This window comes from Eretmochelys imbricata, chromosome 1 (assembly GCF_965152235.1).
Source record: "Eretmochelys imbricata isolate rEreImb1 chromosome 1, rEreImb1.hap1, whole genome shotgun sequence".
Lineage (NCBI taxonomy): Eukaryota > Metazoa > Chordata > Testudines > Cheloniidae > Eretmochelys > Eretmochelys imbricata.
The window spans coordinates 1054446-1060445 of NC_135572.1; positions in this window are offsets into that span (position 1 = coordinate 1054446).

Sequence of the window (6000 nt, forward strand, 5' to 3'; positions counted from 1 at the left end):
ACTGGAGTGTCTGGCTCAGTAAGACAAGAGTGGTGGGGTGCCCGTTCTGGCAGGAGGGCTGTCATCAGTGGTACCCCAGCGCATCAAGTGACAGTCTCAAGGGGGTCTCTATTTAATTAGGCACCTGAAAACTCTAGGTTTTGGGCAGATAACCTAGCAATTAGCTGACAAGAGCACTGTATCTAATTCCTGTCTAAAAAAGAAAAATAAATAAATATTAGACCAACTTAGCTCTGATACTAACATTTTCTTACATCAAGTCACTTAAGGGACACTGGTGAGTTTTAAAATTTGAATGTATATTCTTACTTTGTTACTAACTCAGGAGAGAGAGAGACCCCATCAGGACTCCTGGGTTCTATTTCAGCTCTGGGAGAGGAGAGGGGTCTAATAGCTTACAGCAGAGGGTGATAAATCTGCATTCTATATAAGAACATCAGAATGGCCATCTGGGTAAGAGCAACGGTCCATCTCTCCCAGTAGCCTATCTTCCAACAGTGGCCAATGCCAGGTGCTTCAGAGGGAATGGTAGAAGAATCATAGAAGATTAAAGTTTGAAGGGACCTCAGGAGGTTATCCAGTCCTATCCCCTGCTCAAAGGAGGACCGACCCCAACTAAATCATTCCAGCCAGGACTTTGTCAAGCTGGACCTTAAAAACCTCTAAGGATGGAGATTCCACCACCTCCCTAGGTAGCCCATTCCAGTTCTTCACCACCCTGCTAGTGAAATAGTGTTTCCTAATATCCAACCTAGACCTCCCCCACTGCAACTTTAGACCTCTGCGCCTTGTTCTCTCATCTGCCACCTTTGAGAACCTAGCCTAGCTCCATCCACTTTGGACCCCTCCTTCAGATATATGAAGGCTGCTATCAAATCCTCCCTCACTCTTCTCTTCTGCAGACTAAACAATCCCAGTTCCCTCAGCCTCTCCTCATAAGTCCTGTGTCCCAGCCCCCTAATAATTTTCGTTGTCCTCTGCTGGACTCTCTCCAATTTGTCCACATCCCTTCTGTAGTGGGGGCCCCCCAACTGGATGCAATACTCCAGATCTGGCCTCACCAGTGCTGAATAGAGGGGAATAATCACTTCCCTTAATCTGCTCGCAATGCTCCCACTATTTCAGCCCACAATGTTGCTAGTCTTCTTGGCAACAAGAGCACACTGTGGACTCATATCCAACTTCTCATCCACTCTAATCCCCAGGTCCTTCTCTGCAGAACTGCTGCTTAGCCAGTCAGTCCCCAGCCTGTAGCAGTGCATGGGATAAATGCCAAGATTCCTTTACCATGGACAACATTAACATCTACATTGCCTTGATATTACTTAGGTTCCAAACATTTGCCAGAGCTTGTATGGATAAAGTAGCTATGTTCTTTAGCTCTTGGCAAGATCACATGAAACATACAGGAACCATGCTGCAAGAGCAGATCCAATCCACTATTATTCTAACCAAGTTTTACCTTGAGTTTGTAAAGAGATTCAATCATGTTATTGAACATATCTTTGATGAACCATTTCTGTTATACACGGATACGGCTTCTAACCCAATACTAGCTGTAATAAGACTGAACCAAGGATGGGGAGCTCTTGGGATGCAGTCAGTGATGTTTGTGTCATCCCTTCCTGCATCAATTTTGCATTGGGGGAATGACATTATTTAAATGAACAGTGACCGTATAGATCATTGGTGCAACCAAGGTCATATAGTTGCACCAAATCTTGTACAAGTAACGTGTCTATGAAAAGGTTCTAGTCTGCTGATTGTGATTATGCTCTTTGTATGTGTGTAGCATTCTTATATTTAAAATTACGAATATTGGCTATTTACTTGTATTTCAATGTGTTCGATTCTAAGTAGCACCAGTGAAGCATTTGCCTAACTTATTGAGAAGGGACTATTCAGGTTAAGTGCCCAATCAAGAAACATTTAACTGACAATGGACCTTAGGAGACTCCAATCCACATCTGAGGAGACTTTCTGGGAACATTCAAGGTATCACGTGAGCAATGGCTGCTCTACCTGTAAAGAACTGAGTCATGCATGGACATGTGACTTGCCCATGTGACTCCAAACACCATCTTGCTGCTGTGATTTTCCACAGTAAGAGTAAAGGGGTGTCCTTGCACATGGCAGAGGATATAAAAAGCCCTGGAAACCCCTCCATTTGGTCTTCAATCCTGCTTCTAACCTCTGGAGGGACTTTGCTACAAGTTCTGAAGCTCTGAATAAAGGACTCAACGACCCATCCAAATCTGTGGATATATTCCAGCAACTTCTGTTGAGCCAGCAGTTTATTCCATCACTGCTTCCAGCCTAAACCAAGAACTTTGCAAGTGTTGTATGTGTTTGATTCTATTTAATCAATTTTAACTCTCATCTATATTTCTTTCTTTTTATGAATAAACCTTTAGATTTTAGTTTATAAAAGGGTTGGCAACAGTGTGATTTGTGGGTAAGATCTGAGTTATATATTGACCTGGGTCTGGGGCTTGGTCCTTTGGGATCAGGAGAACCTTTAATTGAGGACACTGATTTTCATAACCATTAGTTCCTATGAGGAGTGCTATTGGTGGTGATACAAGGGAACTGGTGCATCTGAGGGAATTGCTTGTATGACTTCTGGTTAGCCAGTGGGGTGAATCCGAAGACCTCTCTGTTTGGCTGGTTTGGTGCCTTAGTAGTGAAGGAACCCAAGCCTTGGGCTGTGACTGCCCTGCTCTAAGCAATTTCTCCTGCACTGATACTCTCAGTGTGTCCAAGAACACCCCTTGTTACAGGGGGTGATGGCTCTGGCTGAGGGTGTGGACTCTGAGGTAGGGCCGTGGATGACGGGCCTTGGGTTTCAGGCTGCCCGGGGCTGTGGTGGCAAGAGCGAGGACTCCCCTCAGCCCTCTCTTGCCACAGCAGCTTGGGGCTGGGTGAGAGGCACTGGGCAGGGGCAGGGCCGGGCTGGGACAGGGGCGGGGCACCTCTCCCCACCAGTATGGCCCTCGATAGCTTGCTGTGCAACTTAGAAGGAACGTAGTGGGTGACCCCTAGATTTTGTCTTATGTAAAGGAGAAAAATTATATTTCCTTATTCAACTTTTCCACACCAGTCATGATTTTATAGACCTCTCTCATATCCCCACTTAGCCGTCCCTTTCCCAAGCTGAAAAGTCCCAGTCTTTATAATTTCTCATACGGAATCTGTTCCATACCCCTAACCATTTTTGTTGTTCTTCTCTGTACCTTTTCCAAAATATGTTTTTTTCAGATGTGTCAACCACAGCTGCCTGCAGTTTTCAAGATGTGGGTGTACTATGGATTTATATAGAGGCAATATGATATTTTCTGTCTTATTATCTATCCCTTTAATGATTGCCAACACTCTGTTCACACTTTTGGCTGTTGCTGCACATTGAGTGGATGTTTTCAGAGAACTATCTACAGTGACTCCAAAATCTCTTTCTTGAGTGGTAACAAGAAGGGAAATTTAAGACTAACTTAACTCTAAATCTTAAATCTAAGTTCAGAAATCTAAAGGCGCCTTACAAAACTAATAATAGTAATAAAAAAAATATACCCCAAACTGGTTCAACAATACTTTAAACAAGTCCCAAAAGAAAGGATGGGGGTAGAATGCTTATCTTCCCTCGATGGCCAATGTGTATTAGCAGATTGAGAGGCAAACCCCCTGGCTTGACCTACTGAACAGAGGGGAAAATACTGCTCAGAGACAGCTCAAGGGGAGGTGTCAAGGTTCCTTCCCCACTCTGAACTGTAGGGTACAGATGTAGGGAACCACATGAAAGACCCCCTAAGTTTATTTCTACCATCTTAGGTTAAAACTTCCCCAAGGCACAAAGTCTTTGCCCTTGGATTAGGTAAAACGCTGCCACCACAACGAACAGGGAAAGGACCACTTGGAGTTCCTATTTCCCCAAATTTCCCCCCCAAGCCCTTACACCCCCTTTCCTGGGCAGGCTTGAGAATAAACAGGATGTGCACAAACCAGCCTTGGATTTTTAAGACCCAAAAAACCCAATCAGATTCTTAAAATTGAGAACTTTCTTAGAAGAAGAACAACAACAACAACAAAAAAAAAGATAAGAAAACAACTCTGTAAGATCAGAATGGAAGATAATCTTACAGGCAGTCAGATTCAAAACATAGAGAATCCCTCTAGGCAAAACCGTAAGTTACAAAAAGACACAAAAACAGGAATACGCATTTCCTCCAGCACAGCCAATTTACAAGCCAAAAAAATAAATAAAAAAAAAGAAAACCTAATGCATTTTCTAGCTAGATTATTTACTAACTTTACAGGAGTAGGAGAGCTTGCATCCTTGATCTGTTCCCGGCAGAGGTATCACAGAGACAGAAAAAGCCTGTTTCCCCCCCCTCCAGATTTGAAAGTGTCTTGCCCCTCTGTGATGTTATGGACTTGAACTGGGACTGTATAGAACATGGTTGCAACCAAGGTCCTGTAGTGGCACCAAATCTTGTATAAAGGGGGTGAAATCAGGTGTCTAAGACAAGGTTAGGATGATGCTGTCTGTTTGCATGTATCATTTTTGGATTTAAAGATATAAGTATTGGCTCTAGACTGTCTGTATTCCAAACTTACGCTATGTTTCTGGGTGACACCCCAGACAAGTTGGTGTCAGCTCTGCCTAGCCTGCTTGATGGCCCATTAAGGACCATCAACTATGCAACTGACCCACTGAGAGAAGGCAGACATGCCTGGTGACTCAGCCAGGTGTGCAGGGACCTGCCTTTGGACAGAACTCTGAGGTGTTTCCAGGCCATGGGATGGACAGCTTGTCTTTGGGACAAAGAAAGAGAGACCACATGGCAAGAGACTATAAAAAGCTGGTGTAGCTCCTCCATCTGGTCTTCAATCCTGCTTCAGACCTCTGGAGGGACTTTGCTACAAACCGAAGCTTTGAACCAAGGACTGAATGACCCATCCCAGCTGGGGATGCTCTCCAGAGACTTGATTTGAACCTGCAGTTTATTCCATCACTGCTGCAAGCCTGAACCAAGAACTTTGCCGTTACTGTATGTCATTGATTCCATTTCTAGCTCTCATCTATATTTTTTTCCTTTTAAGAATAAATTTTTAGATTTGAAAGGATTGGCAACAGTGTGATTTGTGGGTAAGATCTGATTTGTACATTGACCTGGGTCTGGGGCTTGGTCCTTTGGGATCGAGAGAACCTTTTTCCTTTTACTGGGGCATTGATTTTCATAAGCATTTGTCCCCATAACGAGTGGCCCTGGTGGTGATACTGGGAAACTGGTGTGTCTAAGGAAATGGCTTGTGTGACTTGTGGTTAGCCAGTGGGGTAAAACCAAAGTCCTATCTGTCTGGCTGGTTTGTTTTGCCTTGGTGTGCACAGAAACCCCAGCCTTGGGCTGTAACTGCCCTGCTTGAAGCAATTTGTCCTGAATTGGCACTCTCAGTTGGGTCCCACCAGAACCAGCCTCGTTACACCCTCATTGGTCATTTTGGGTCAGGTGCCAGCGAGGTTAGCTGAGCTTCTTAACCCTTTACAGGTGAAAGGATTTTGCCTCTGGCCAGGAGGGATTTTATAGCACTGTATACAGAAAGGGGGTTACCCTTCCCTTTATTTTTATGACAGGGCTATCCGGGGGAGCTGAGGGGACTACCAAAGGGGGTAACTGGAACAGTACAAGTTCTGAGCTAACCACGTTAATCAATTCCACGGCCACCACAAGTGTGGGTGATTGGGCCCAATGCAATTGCCTAATCAATACTCAAAAAGAACCCCAACCAAAAAAAAACAAAAAAAACCAAACCGCAACTGCTCAGAAGAGTCTGCAAACCCAGCTAATTCACCTTTTTGTTCCACAAATACTGTTTTACATCATCACTGCACATATTCAGGAATTGTTCCTGAGTAACCAAATCACACATTCCTTCAAAGCTTATAATGACATTTCCCCTCACCCACTTATCTAACAAGTCTATCATTTCATTTACATAAGCCAC